We start from the raw sequence: 14,770 nt of genomic DNA on the forward strand, positions 1-14,770 counted from the left end.
GATTTATTGGATCTACACTATTTTTGAAGCTTTGAATTTTATAATTAAAAATTTTATATATTTTAAGGCTAATAACCACATTTCTCCATACCATTTGAAAGTGAGCTTTACTTTGATTGTTTAGAGCCTGGGCTCCATACAAATTATAGTTAGCAAGTCGGGGACTATCAAAATCATTTTTATTTTAAAAAGTCGGATGAAAAAATAGGATAAAAAATACGGATCGACAAAAATACTTCATGTGAAGTTATCGCCAATTTATCGGACTAGGCTCAAAAAATCTGAATCAAAAAATCTGATAAATACATATAAAAAAAATACATATACACCATATCAAACCTACTTAAATGCGTATTAAAAAAAAATACACCATAAAAATTTTCTCATTAAATACTTTAGCAAATATCACACCTACTTAATTACATACCAAAAAAAAAAAGACTATTTATTTTTTCATCAAATGCTTTCACTATAATATAACAACTTTATAACTACGGTTAATGATTAGGGTTTATATGCATGCTTGCATTTGGGTTTGAGTCCTCTTGTTTCTAGTTTCTAGAGAGAGAAGGGATAGATGAGAGAACAAAAGAATGGGGGAACTGTTTCTGTGAGTGGAAGGGAGTGTGGTGCCATAATTCCTCTTCTCATGTTGTAAGTCTCAGAGCAGATGCATATGCATATGCATTCAATATCGATGCGCAACCATACCTTGTATTTTCAGGATTATGAAAGGAACTGCTACAAAACTAGGTTTACGAGCAGTAAGAGCATCGAGGTTTCAGAGAGAAACCACCAGAACAAGATTCATGCAAACAAGGTTGTTCTACTCCTCATTAAGGTTCCTGTTTATTCTTCTTCTTTGTAATTTTCCAATGAGGCTTTTTCTCTATAATTTGCAGGTTTCAAAGGTTGAGGTTCTAGAGAGAGAAACAGGGCCCTTTTCATTTTTTTGGATTTTTCTTTGTAAAATCAATATAAAAGACTGTGGTTCAATGGGGTTTTTCTCTGTAATTTGCAGGTTCCAAAGCTTGTGGTTCTAGACAGAGAAACATGGCTCTTTTTATTTTTTTGGGTTTTTATCTATAAAATCAGCAAGAAAAATAACCTTTTTTTTGTCCCGTTTTAAACGTTTTTTAAAAAAAGCTCCGTTTTTTTTGAAAAACTCGGCTTTTAATCACCAATTTGCTAACTATGATACAAACCGCACCCTTTATAAAAATAAAAGAATAACATCAAGTTTTCATATTAGCTTTAAATTTGACCTCAATCAATCTCAATATCCAAACCCTAGACGGGCTTCAACAAGTTTCTCTTATCTCTTGAAGCCTGCTTAGCCTATGTTATTTGCGTCGCTTTTATTATCTTTTCAGGTAACTCTTCTCTATATATAAGACTCCCCTGTTACATCTATTTTTTTTGAAATTGTATCATAGCGTACATCTATTCATGAGCCAATTGTTTTCTTTTTTGCTTTTTCTTTTAAAGTGTGATATCCATTAGCCACCTCTTTTTTTATTGTTTCTAGTCTGCAACATGCGTTTTGTTATAAGCTTGACACATATAGCCATGTAAAAAGAATGGGAGTTGTTTCTATCAAGAAATGAAATATACAAATTCACATAAATAAAAAGGATATGTTTCTATTAAGAGCTGAAATGTACATGTTCACATAAATAAAAAGGATATGTTTAAAAAAGTTATAAGAAGTAGAATATGGGTAGCTTGGTTACCCGTATTTCATGTTTCGAGTAAAAATAAACGATGTTATTAGTGTTTGCAATCCTTATATTTTTGGGTTTTTGAAAAACCAAAATTTTGATATCTGATATTTTAAAAAAACAAAAAAATGAATATTTTCTGTTTTTGAATAATTAAGTATTTGATATTTTCCGTATTTCAGAAACTAAAAATTTGAGATTTTCAATTTTTGAAAACCAAAAATTTGAGAATTTTGATTCAAAACTGGAATTTTTTGACATTTTTTAGAAAAAGTTTGATAATGAAAAAAAAAATGGGTATAGAAGTTATAACGTGAACTAAGAGGTAATTTTGTAATAATGGTTAAAAAATGAATATGAGGGTACTTTTTTCTTCTTTTATTTTTGCATTCTCAAGTGTGTAATAATTTAATAATTGTTAAAAATCACAATGTAAAAATATAATTAATTCCCTTTTTTATTATTTAAAAAATATTTAAAATCATTTACAATTGTATTAGTAAATATATTATTTACTTGTAAATAAATATTATTATAAAAATTAAAGAAAGTGAAATTACAAAAAAAAAAAAAAAAAGCCATGCATTTGCATTACATAATTGCATTTTTATATATTTAATTTATAATTATCTCTTTTAAATATTTACTTTATGATTATCTTTACCAATATAATACTATGCTCAATTAATGAATAGATACATGTTATTTTGGCAATATCGATTTAAGCCAGATTTAATGGGACATTAATTGAGGAGCAGAGAGAGATTAATAGATATTTAATAAGATGCAATTGAGAGATATTTATGTAGAGATTAAATAATCAATATGGTATAAATAAAACTTAAATGGGCAAATTTGAAATTCAAAAAGACAGTAGTCAAAATATATAATAGGGAGATTAATATATATCTCTCACCGTTTGTGTTTACTTGATTCCTCGCAAGTCTTTCAAAAACCGAGCGATCGAGATTGAGGAATATGGATCAGGAGAAATCGGGATTGGAGTTTGGCCGTGATTGAACTAGTTCCAAAAATGTGGTATCAACCCGGTTCCCCCATCTAGGGATGGCAATGGGTCAAATGGCCTGTCTTGGTCGGCCTGGTCCTAAAAAATTAAGGCGTGGGCCACAAAATGTGTCTTAAGGGCTGGGCTTGGGCTAGCCAAGACAGGCCCAACCCCGTTTGGCATGTCCCAATCTTTGTTTTTTCATCTTTTTTGTATTGTTTTCCTTTAATTTTACCCTGCACAACATAGCCCCATCAAAATAGGGTCAGGTACGGCCAAGGCAGCCCCGGCCCATTGCTAGCCCTAACTCCAACTCAACCCAACCCCAAAACCCCTCTTTCGTACATTTTTCTTTTTTTTAAAAAAAAAAATCATTAAATTGGATGAAACTGCTTGTAAAATACTTAACGGGATTAAATTATAAGTATGTACTCTCTTCATGTAATGGATCCTTCCTCAATCAATAAAAATTCTTGCTTGAGTCTTGGGTCATGGTTTGTAGAGAGTGAGATGAGAGAAAATCTGGATGGGTACCCTTGGGCCTCAAAGGTAACCTTCTCTCTCCTCTCTTCTTTCTCATTTCTCTCCTCTTTCTCTCTTCTTTCTCTATTTTCCTTATCTCTTCTTTCTCTTGCTTCCTTCTCTCTTATTTTTTCCTTTCTCTCTCTTTTTTTTTTCTCTCTTATTTTTTCCTTTCTCTCTCTTCTTTTTTTCTTTCTCTCTTTTTATTCTTTCTTTGTCTTTCTCTTCTTTCCTTTTCTCTCTCTGTTTTTTTCTTTTCTCATGCCTCCCCTATCTGTCATGCACGGCAGCACTCACTGTCGAGTGTGATGTTTTTCTCTCTTTTCTCTGTCTGTTGCGCATGGCAGTGTACACTGTCGACGTGACATTTCTCTTTCTCTTCTTTATGTCTCACACGGCAGTGCACACTGTCGCGTGCGACCTTCTCTCTCTTCTCTCTGTCTTGCACGACAATGCACATTATCGAGCATGACTTTCTCTCTCTTCTTTCTTTTCTCTTCTCTCTGTCTCGCACGGTTGTACACACTGTCGAGCGTAACCTTTTCTCTCTTCTCTTTGTCTCGTACGGCAGTGTACACTGTCGAGCACAATCTTCTCTCTCTTCTCTCTGTCTTGCACGACAGTGCACACTGTCAGGCACGACCTTCTTTTTCTTCTCTCTATCTCGCATGGCGATAAACACTGTCGGGCGTGACACTTCCTTCTCTCTCTTTCCTCTCCATCTTGTATGGCAGTAAATACTGCCAAGCGCGACATTTTTTTTCTCCTTTCTTCTTTCTCTCCTTTGCTTGTTTGACCAAAGGGCAGGCTGAGCCTTGTGTCAGTCTTATCGCCGAGCAGTTTAGTCGTTGTACCAGTCAAGTTACCGAGCCCGTCTAGCCACCGTGTCAGACCAGCCGCTGTACCTGACCAGCTGTCGTGCCAGTCTTGTCGTCGAGCAGTTTAGACATCGTGCCGGTCAAGTTATTGAGTCCATCTAGCTGTCACATTAGACCAGCCGCTGTGCCAGACCAGCTGTCGTGCAAGTCCTAAGAATACATCTTTAAAGAGTATTATTTCTTCTTTCTCCAAAAATTTTTTTCTTTGAAGAGTTGGGTGAAAGCTAAACCACCTTCCGTTCCTCTTTTCTCACTCTCTTCTTAAGAATACATCTTATCTAGGAAGGATCTGGGTGAAAAAAAGACCAGTCTTTGTCTCTCTCTTTCTTATTTCTCTCATGTGTTGAGTGAATGACAAACCAATTTTCATCCCTCTTTTCTTTCTCTATTCTCTTTGAAATGCTGGGTGACAGCCAAACCAGCCTTGATATCTTTTTCTCTCTTTACCCCCCCTCTTTTCCTTTATCTTCTCTCTAAAAATTATCTCCTCTTTAATATTCTTTCTCTATCTAACCCCTCTTCTCTTTCCCTTCATTGTAAAATATGTACTAAGAGTCTCTTGTCAAGGAGACGCTGTAAAGCTGTCAAATTGACACGGATTTCATTATGTTAATTCTTTCATTCTCCATTGAGTACATACACACATGTGTGCTCACCCTATGACAAGGTGGGGTCCTCAGACCCATTTGTCTGTACTCTAATGTGTGTGTGTGTGACTGCAGGTAAAAAGAAACAGGTCAAGAGAGGCGATTCCGAACAAGCCACAAGCTAGAGGGGACATTCCATGTGATCCAAGAGGGTGCCCATGCGAGCTAGCCTGAGCGTGTCATGGACCCACGTGTCTTTCCTCATGTGGTTCCCCGAGAGAGCAGTCTCGAGTCTCGGGTCCATCTCGAATCTGGAACCATACCACTAGGTCAACCCGACCCGGAGGGCGAGATCGATGCATATAACCAAACGCGTGGATACAAGTATTCTGACGCGGGTCCATAACACAAGAGAGGAAACAATACCAATAAAGGACCTCTCTGTTTCTCTCCACAAGAAAACACTTATGTATTTCATCAAATTCAATTCCATCTCCCTTTGCATGGTGCGTGCATCCTTTTATACATTTAAATCACCTCTTCACGTGACTTTCAAAAGATAACCCCTAATATATCTCCCTACTAAAAACTAAAAACAATAACTAACCAAAATAAATTTATCTCTAAATTCTTTTCATATTCTTCCATCCAACTTCCTAAGAGTGTGTTTGACACATGGAGTTTTTGGGAGTGGAAAGTACTCTCCCACGAATTATGGAAAACTGTTCTTCCATAATTTTTTTATGGAAGCGAGGTCCTCCAAAAATGAATCCATTTTAACATTAAAAAAAGCTGCATGGAAGGTCGCCCTTCCACTTTACATTTTCCACAGTAATATCAAACATGGAAGTGGGACATTTAACTCCTACTTCTAGAAACTTCCGCTTACCAAACACACTCTAAAATATAATTACAACTCCATACTTCATCCTTTCCACCTATGTGAGTCATTATTTTCCCTAGTTTCAACCCAACACAAAAAGATAATACTCCTTTTACTATAGGAAATAAAATATATTTCTTAAAAACTAAAGATAAATACTTTTTACCCCCAACTAATACAAGAGATAAACTTTTCTAAACGAATTAAAAAATAACCTTCCCCGAAGCTAACTCCATCGTACATACCTTTTTATTTCAAAAGAAGGCTCCAAAAGAAATACTTTAACTTTCCTAAATAAAGAAAATATGGATACTAAAATACAACTAAACATTTATCTTTTTTCAAAACAGACACGTCCTAAAATATAGACTTTATTAAAATAAATTAAACAAATCCCTATTAATCTTATTTCTAAACATTGATCCTAATAAAATAAATAAAAAGTCTACCCAATCTCTAAAAATAAAATTAACAAAAAATAAAATTAAAATTTGTAGCCACTAAATTTTGATCTGCGTCATTCTCTCCTGGTTGGAGAAAACTCGTCCTCGAGTTTTAAAGTGCACTAAGATAAGATTTGTAGTAGTCATGCTGCCTTCTTCAACTTGAATATTGAAAAACCTTTGGGTTACTGCATTAATCAAGACACAACAATGATGCACTGAAATTGTGAAACCCTTGAAGAAAGGGTCGTTGTATGTTAATTTTTCAACCACATCGACTTGCTGAAATTGGTCAAACATCATGTTATGAAATTGCTAAAACATCACATTAGAGGACATCGCATATGCTTCTTGACAATTGGAAAAAGGATCATGCAACATGTGGGTTATTGCATTGATCAAGACACAACGATGATGCACTAAAATTGTGAAACCCTCAAGGAAATGGTCGTTGTATGTTGATTTTTCAGCCACATCGACTTGCTGAAAGTGCTCAAACATCATGTTATGAAATTGCTCAAACATCCCATTAGGGCACATCACATATGCTTCTATTTATTCGTTATGCATCTCTAAAAGCTGGATCTCCTCTGGGATAAAGTCAACATTTTGAGTTTCCACCTCTCAATCAATAAGAAGTTAGATATCCATATTGCCTCAAGGATAATTTCTTTCCTTTCATCTTGTTTTTATCAAAAAGAGGAAGTTCATCAAAGATGGGGTAACCTATGACATCCAAGAATGATGATTGCAATGGAAGATCCAAAAACTACACGTCCTTCATCTTCAATTAGTTCTTCATCAAACTTAGGCAGATCAAGTTCCCAGCTATGAGAAAATAGATCACACTTCTGATCATGTGAGGCTTCCTACACAGAGCGTTGGCATGGAACATGTTCTCAAAAATAGCGTCTGACTCACTACTGTCATCATAGTGTGTCGAAGCTAGTTTTTGCTCCAAACACAGGGTCAGCTCTTATCTTGCCTTCTCAAGTTCTCCATCTCTCAGAGACCTCGGAGGTTTCGTTCTCATTGGATGGGTTGAGTCCCGATGCCAGGCTATAGACCTTATCCATGAGCCATGAAGCCAATCGATGAACACCATGATCCACAAGAATCGACTAGCTATGATATCACCTGACGTAGTATAAAATTTACTGGCGAATACCACCAAGCAAAAGTAACCATGTTTAAGAGAAAGAAACAAAATCGGGAAGGTAATCACAAGAAGAAAGAACTAAATGCATGGATACGAGTATTCCGACACCCACAAAGGGCCTCTCTATCTCTCCACAAAAAACACTTCTTTCTTTCATCAAATTCAATTCCATCTCCCTTTACATGGTGCATACCACCTTTTATACATTTAAATCACCTCCTCACGTGACTCTCAAAAGATAACTCCTAATATATGTTCCTACTAAAAACGATAACTAACCAAAATAAATCGATCTCTAGATTCTTTCCATATTCTTCAATCCAACTTCCTAAAATATAATTACAACTCCCTACTTCATCCTTGTCACCTACATGACTCGTTATTTTCCCTAGTTTCAACCTAACACAAAATATAATACTCCCTTTGAAATAGAAAACAAAATATATTTCTTAAAAACTAAAGATAAATACCTTTTACCCCCACCTAATACAAGAGAAACTTTCCTAAACGAATTAAAGGATAACCTTCCTCCCAAGCTAACTTCATTGTACTTCCCTTTTTATTTCAAAAGAATACTTCAAAAGAAATACTCTAACTTTTCTAAATAAAAGCTCACCTAGAAAATACGGACATTAAGGAGCCGTTGTGGGTACCTGAAAATATATTGTCTATGAAATATTACTGTTGTAATAAATTACTAGCGTAATACATTTTCTAAAAATAAATTGTTGTTGTTTCGGTAGTATCTAGGTACAACATGGGAAATACATCCTTACTTATTCCCATTTGCAAAGGGAGTAAATCATACATCCTTTTGGGAAAGAAGCTCTTTCACCATTGATAAAATCCACGCAGAGCTCATAACCCTGCATATGAAAATCCCAAATTTCATTGTTTTCTTTTCTTAATGCATTTCAGCTAGTGTTTAAGAATGGCAAGACACAACTGGCAATCCTACCGAGTCGATTATTGTCCAATACCTTGGCCAGTCTGGGTCAAAAGTAAAAATTTGATTTGATTGAAATTAAGTTAAAATCAATTCTTAACTAATTTGGCATTTTTGGATTAGCCGATTTCAGCTGTTGCTAAACAAGGTTGGACAAAAGAGTTACTAAACAAAGTTTGTAGGGCTGGCAATGAGCTGGGAAGTGCACCCCGGCCCAGCTCTAAAAAGCTAGAATGTGGTCTGAGGGCTAGACCACAATAGGGCCGGATTGGTTCGGCCAAGCCCAATCCTTTTTTTCCTTTTTTTTTTTTTTTGGTTTTGGTTGTACTTCACCTATCCCAGCTCTAATAGGCTAGGGCTTCTTTAGCTTGGTCGGGTCCAAGCTAGGCTTGGGCCAGCCCTATAGGGCCTAAGTTTTGACTTGGGATATGACTGGTCCGACCGAGGCCCAACTCATTGCCTGCCCTGAAGTTTGAATATTTTTTAATATTTTAAAACCATTATCCTTATTTTTTTATTCCCTTTTTGAAAATTAGATCCTATAAGTTTGACAAGTGACAAGAATAGGCGGTGGTGAGATCAGCTTTTACTCATTGAGCCCCTCACCAATTAAACACAAAGCTAATTTTTTTATAACATTATTTCAAAATTTGAACAAGTGCCAATACTAGGGAATTTGTTGGTGGGAGGGGGTATTTACATGGAAGGAGCGGCTTCCATATTTAACGTCAAGTTTACATGCTTTCTAAAGCCGCCTCTTCCATTTTGCAACTTCCTTGCATAAGTTTATTTTAGTGGAACTTGAATTTTTCATTAAATTTCTACCAATCAAACACACCTTGAAGGAAAACTTTAAACAAGAGTTGTGAGACATAGCATGAGACAATGAAATGCAATTGGGTACCCTTCATTTGATTAAGAGGAAGTTGGGCTTCCAAGTAGGGCTTCATGGCGACCCCTAAAGTAGGAGACAAGCTCATCGCAAGATGGAAACATCTGCCCGACTTCTATGCCTCTGAACCCTTGGATCCAAGAATGAAGGACCAGCATTTCCCCAGGATCATAATACTTTATTCCCCCAGCCTCCCCTAGTACTCCCATGCCGAACCTTATAGCATTAGCAACTATGCAAAGAAACCCACATGTTTCTCCATTAAAAACGTTCCCGTTGAGCTTGAGCCTTCCTTCAATGTGTTTTGGTCACTCATGAACCACTTTGAGGGCCTTATCTTGCTCCTCTCCTCGTGTAGAAAAAGTTTTTCAACAAGCAAGTGAACAGTGTCTTTCAAAAAAATAAATAAATAAAAATAAAATAAAAAATGAGAAAAAAGTGATGATCACATTTACTGGAAGAAATTGTAATGAGGCCATTATGCCGGCCTAGAAATAAATCCACTGGCCAATAGGAAGGTTATTTGTTTGCCTAGTGTTCAAGGGTAAATTGGTTATTTCTCACTTTTCATGGGCCACTAGCAAGTGTATTTCATGACACTAATTCTCATGTTACTTGTTTCTGATTAAAATACGATATCCAAATTGGAGGCTCTCTTTCGTTTTATATATTTTTTATTTATATTATATCTACAAGGTTGGTGTTTGATGAATAACGCAATTAAACATGATAAAATACGCATTTTTTTACCTTCATCGCTATCTTCTTTCTCTAATAAGAGTGTTTTTAAAGATTCACATAGATGAACAACGAATGAAGTCTATGTGGGAGTAAGCGAGGAGAGAGAGAATTATGAGATTTTTTCTTTTTTTCCCTTGTTGCATTGGATTTGTCCAAATTCAAATGGTAAGGGTTAAAATAAGGCCAAGGCTCTATAGGATAAATAAATAAAGCTTCATCTCAAAATTGAGTAAAAATTATAGTTTTGGTATTGAAAAACTTTCAAATCAATCATCTTGACCTTGATTATTATGGTTGGAAGAAACTCGGATTTTAAGTCCTAAAGATAATCTACATTGAAATACATTTTCTAAACCTCCCATTTTCAAGTGTACCCTTTTTATTACTACAAATTTTATAACCATTGATGGAAATAGATTTTAGATCCACCTTAGGAGTTCCCATGCCCAAAGTGTTATCGGTGAGATTTCAAGGTGAGGTTTTACATTTTTTTACGAGGCCTGAATTTTGTAGAAATTGCATCCAATTCAAGTACACCGCAGAGTATTTAAAAAACACATGATCGTTTCTTCCTTTTAGGGTTTTACAAGAGAACAGTATTCCCTGACCTTTACTAAAATGAAGAACTAGTATATACTATACTCCCTCGGGAGTATAATATGCATTTACTCCCTTAGGCGAAACACTTATTTGGGATAATTTTTTTATTTGAAATTTTGAGATCCATCTAATAGAAGTGGATGATTATTTTCAAAGAAAAAAAATTGAATTTTGAGTTCTCAAGCATCTAGCTCATTCACTCGATGGTTGTAATGCAATTTTCGGATGCCATTTTTTTAGTCATATAGAGTGTGAGAGGCTTATTTTTTTTTATTTTTTATTTTTTATTTTTAAGTTGGTTGTTGGGTTCTAAAAATCACTTCCCCAAAATTTCACATTTTAAATACATTCCTAACTTAAGTTTTACCTGAAGGAGTAGATGGATAGTACACTCCCACGGGGGTAGGACATGATTTAACTAAAATGAAATGCACTACCTATACAACCACAAGAGATTTATAAGTGCATAATAAAGCTCTTCTAGCAGTTCTTTTAAAAATTAACGATTAGACATGGGATGGAATACATAGAGTGCCACACAATTCCAATTAGAAGAACCCTATAATCACCCCATTTTCTACATCTTTCTAAAAATTTACTTATCAGTGCTAGCTCTTTTGGACTTGGGTACCCCATGTTTTTGTTGGAATATAGATATTTTAGGTTCATATTGATATACATTATTATGAATGTATATGTATATATCTCTTGATAAGGTTAGGTATCTAGAAGATAGAGATGAAGTTACTTGGTCATTAAGTTATCATACCATAATTATCTCTTCTAATTGTGTGATTGTCCTCTATATAGAGAGGTACTTCTTGATGTAAATATTCATCCAAAATAATGAAGATGTAGCTAGTGAGGCTTTGGATCCGTAGATGTAAGCTTCGACCTGAACCACGCAAATGTTGTGTTTTCTTTTTTTCTCTCTTTATTCTATACTCCCACAAATTCTAACATGGTATTAGAGCCATAGACTCCTCGGCTCAGACCTGATATCGGGAAATTTACAGATTTGATATCGGGAAATTTCAAGACCATCTGTAACCACCGATCCTTGTTGATGTGTTGGTAGCATGACCTTTATTCTCCCATGATGTCCGAGGATCGAGTTGGTAAAAAGAGTGAGAGAGACGTGATGGTGATTCCAGGGTTCCTTGTGAACGATGGCGATGTGAAGCGAGTGCTGAATATTATATAGGGTTTCTTGCCTCAAATTTCAACTGCAACCCTTGACCTCCAAATCATTGGCATGGATCGATTTGCTATGGCAGAAGAATTGACCTTTCTTATTAAAGATAATTTACCTTGTAAGCATCTCATTCTTTTAATGGAAGATGCCCTAGTCAATTTCTTCAACGAAATACATGCTTCGAGGCTGTCTTGGAGCTCGTATCAATGAATCCTTACCATCGCATGCTTCTACATCGTCTTGCAGAGATTTTCGGGTTAGCACATGAATTTGTTGGTGAAGGAGACGATCGCCATTGAAATCTGGATTTGAATGGTATTTTTTTTAAGATGTGGCCTTTTGTCTAGAAGCCCAATTTCATTGGCATTTTTTTTTTTTTTGATAAGGTTGTACTCAAAAGAAAAAACAATCATATTTTGCAAGTTGGGTGTTTCTTCGCATCCATACCCAACTTGAGGGGGACAATATAGGAGATATGGAGATGAGATGAGTAGAAATGAAGTCAACATCTCTAATGTAACCACTACGTAGACAAGAAAATCCAAATTTTGGATCAGTCCAATTACTATACAAAAGGAAGTTATGGTTGGTGACTTAGTATTATTCACACTCGAGCTGCTTTGTGTTAAAGCATCTTGAGTTTGAGGGGGAGTATTGGGATATATATATCTTAAGTTCATGTTGATATACATCATTATGGATGTATATGTATATATCTCTTGATAAGGTTAGGTATCTAGAAGATAGCGATCAAGTTACTTGGTCATCAAGTTATCATCTCATAATTATATGTTCTAATTATGTGATTGTTCTCTATATATAGAAGTACTTCTTGATGTAATGATTCATCCAAAATAATGAAGATGTAGCCAGTTAGGCTTTGGAATAAGGCTTTAGCCTGAACTATGTAAATATTGTGTTCTCTCTTTCTCTCTCTCCATTCTATATTCTCACAAATTCTAACAGTTTTGACTTCAAAATTATCAGAAAATGAAACCACAAAGTCACGGATTTTGGAATGGAGGTTTGTCGCGGCTCTCTCTGTCTGTATTTTCAATTTCTTCATGTTTTATTCTTTGTTTATAATGCGACGATTTCTCGTTAATCGAGTTATTAAAGGAGTTAATTTCAATCCAAATGAATCCAATATAATGATAAGGAAAATTTGGTCAAGTCCACTCAGACTCACTTGAGTTATTCGGCCTTAACGAGGTCCCATATACTCGCTAGGGTACTTAGAAATTGTGTAGTAGGGACTCACCCGAGTACTCGCAAAAAAACTTCAAGCAACTTCCATGTACTTGAGCTAGTCTACTATGTATTGTCCCAAGTACTTTTAATAGAGAAGAGAATGTACCACCTATAGAGAAAGACAGATGCCATAATCCCCGAAAAATCCACTTCTCAATTAGTGTAACAACATCACACTAGCCCAATACTCACAATCAAAGAGATAGAAGAAAAACAATCAAGATGAGGTAGCATTCAAAGATGAAAAATGGGGTACATAAAGGCATTACAATCTTGACACCCAAGATTAATCTTAAAACATGAGACTTAATTTTTCCCATAATACACATCTCTTTAAATAGATGTTTTTTACAACTATATTTACTCCAAAAACTACCCACTTGCAACAATAACTACTAATCCCCTAGTAGCTTCATAACTTTCCACTTTACAAACTTACAAGTATAGCCTCACTACTTCACTCATAATAAAATAACAAAAAAATTAATATCATTTCTAGAAAATACACTTTAACAATTTTAACACCACCTCCTCTCTCTCTCTCTCTCTCTCTCTCTCTTTCTCTCTCTCTCTAGTATAGGGCATAAATTTGCCCTTGTTTTCGTCACTCTCTTATAATATTTAAACGGGGGCTTTTTTTTTTTTTTTACCGTTCCTCTCTCTAAAAGGGGGACACAAAATGTTGATCCCTTTCATTCCTCTCTCTAGAAAGAGCCTGAAAGTTGTCCCCTTCTCTCTCTCTTGTACACATACTTGAATGATGGATTGGATGTCATTCTAGATAGCCACATCCAATCTCAAGAAATTGCATTTCTCTCTCTCTCTATTGTGTGTGTGTGGGGGGGGGGGGGAGGGCGGGGAGAGGGGGGATTTGAAATATTCTTGTTTCATTTCTCTCTCTCACACTACCTAATAGTTACTCTCTCTTTTCCTAAACCCTCCTCCTTCCCCCACCTAGAGAAAAAAAAAATTTATCTCTCTCTATCTCTCTCTCCATTTCCCTATTTCCTTTTTTTTGAGAAGTTCTTAAAATATTTTATTTTGTATTTGGCATATATTTAAGGTATTTTTACGTCATGCAAGTCCATTTGGACTCTCCCGAGTTACTTGCCTCAAGCAAGGACCAAATCACAAACCCAAGCTGAATATTTAAACCTTTATCATAACTGCTATAAGTTTTTTTGATTAATATGTATTTCTTTGAGTCGACTTGCCATGTCTGAGTTGAGTGATATCTTGCTTTAAGTGATTTTGTATTATTTAGTTATTTACTCATTAACTCTTTCTTAGTTTTAGCCAAGACTTTAGTAATTATTATTTTTACAATTGGGTCCATTATCATTCTAATTAGTTTTTCAAGAAGTAGATTGCCCAAGCAAACCAACATTCCCAAAATCTAGACGAATTGGTGATCCAGATCGAAGAAGTGGACCAATTATCTGATGTCAAAATAGGGCCTCAATAAAATTTAAACAATAATTTCACTTTAGAAATAATAAATAAAAAATAATAAAAATACAAAATTGGTGATGATTGGGCAATTAGAATTGCTGAGGGGGGGTGGGTGGCGGGGTTTGAAATCTTCTTGTTTCATTTCTCTCTCTCACACTACCTAATAGTTACTCTCTCTTTTCCTAAACTCTCCTCCTTCTTTCCACCCTTTTTTTATTTTAAAAAAAAGAAAAAAAAGAAAAAAAAAAAAGAGGAGCTCCCTTTCTCTCTGTCTCTCTCCATTTTACCTGTTTCCTCTTTTTGAGAAGTTCTTGAAAATTTTTGTTTTGTATTTTGCATATTTTTATGGCATTTTCACTCCTGTATAGTACTCATGCGATTCCATCTGGACTCTCTTGAGGTACTTGCCTCGAGCAAGGGCCAAGTCACCTCACCAACTCGAGCAGAATCTTTAAACCTTTACCATAACTGTTATAAGTTTTCTTGATTAATAT

The 14,770-nt window shown here is 35.3% G+C and overlaps 1 long non-coding RNA gene across 3 annotated transcripts; it reads left to right on the forward strand.

Annotated features, from left to right (window-relative positions):
- Positions 1-515: 515 nt before the first annotated feature.
- Positions 516-5,247, forward strand: LOC110006494 (uncharacterized). 3 transcript variants are annotated; one of them, XR_016055063.1, is made up of 3 exons: positions 548-820; positions 903-1,373; positions 4,850-5,247. It is a non-coding gene; the product is annotated as an uncharacterized LOC110006494 (long non-coding RNA). The 3 variants fall into 3 exon arrangements; XR_016055064.1 differs by lacking the exon at positions 903-1,373 and having other exon boundaries at positions 516-820; XR_002279509.2 differs by lacking the exons at positions 548-820; positions 903-1,373 and adding an exon at positions 2,458-4,298.
- The last annotated feature ends 9,523 nt before the right edge of the window (positions 5,248-14,770 follow it).

This window comes from Amborella trichopoda, chromosome 1 (assembly GCF_054954075.1).
Source record: "Amborella trichopoda isolate Santa Cruz 75 chromosome 1, AtrichopodaSantaCruz75HAP2 v2.0, whole genome shotgun sequence".
Classification (NCBI taxonomy): Eukaryota; Viridiplantae; Streptophyta; class Magnoliopsida; order Amborellales; family Amborellaceae; genus Amborella; species Amborella trichopoda.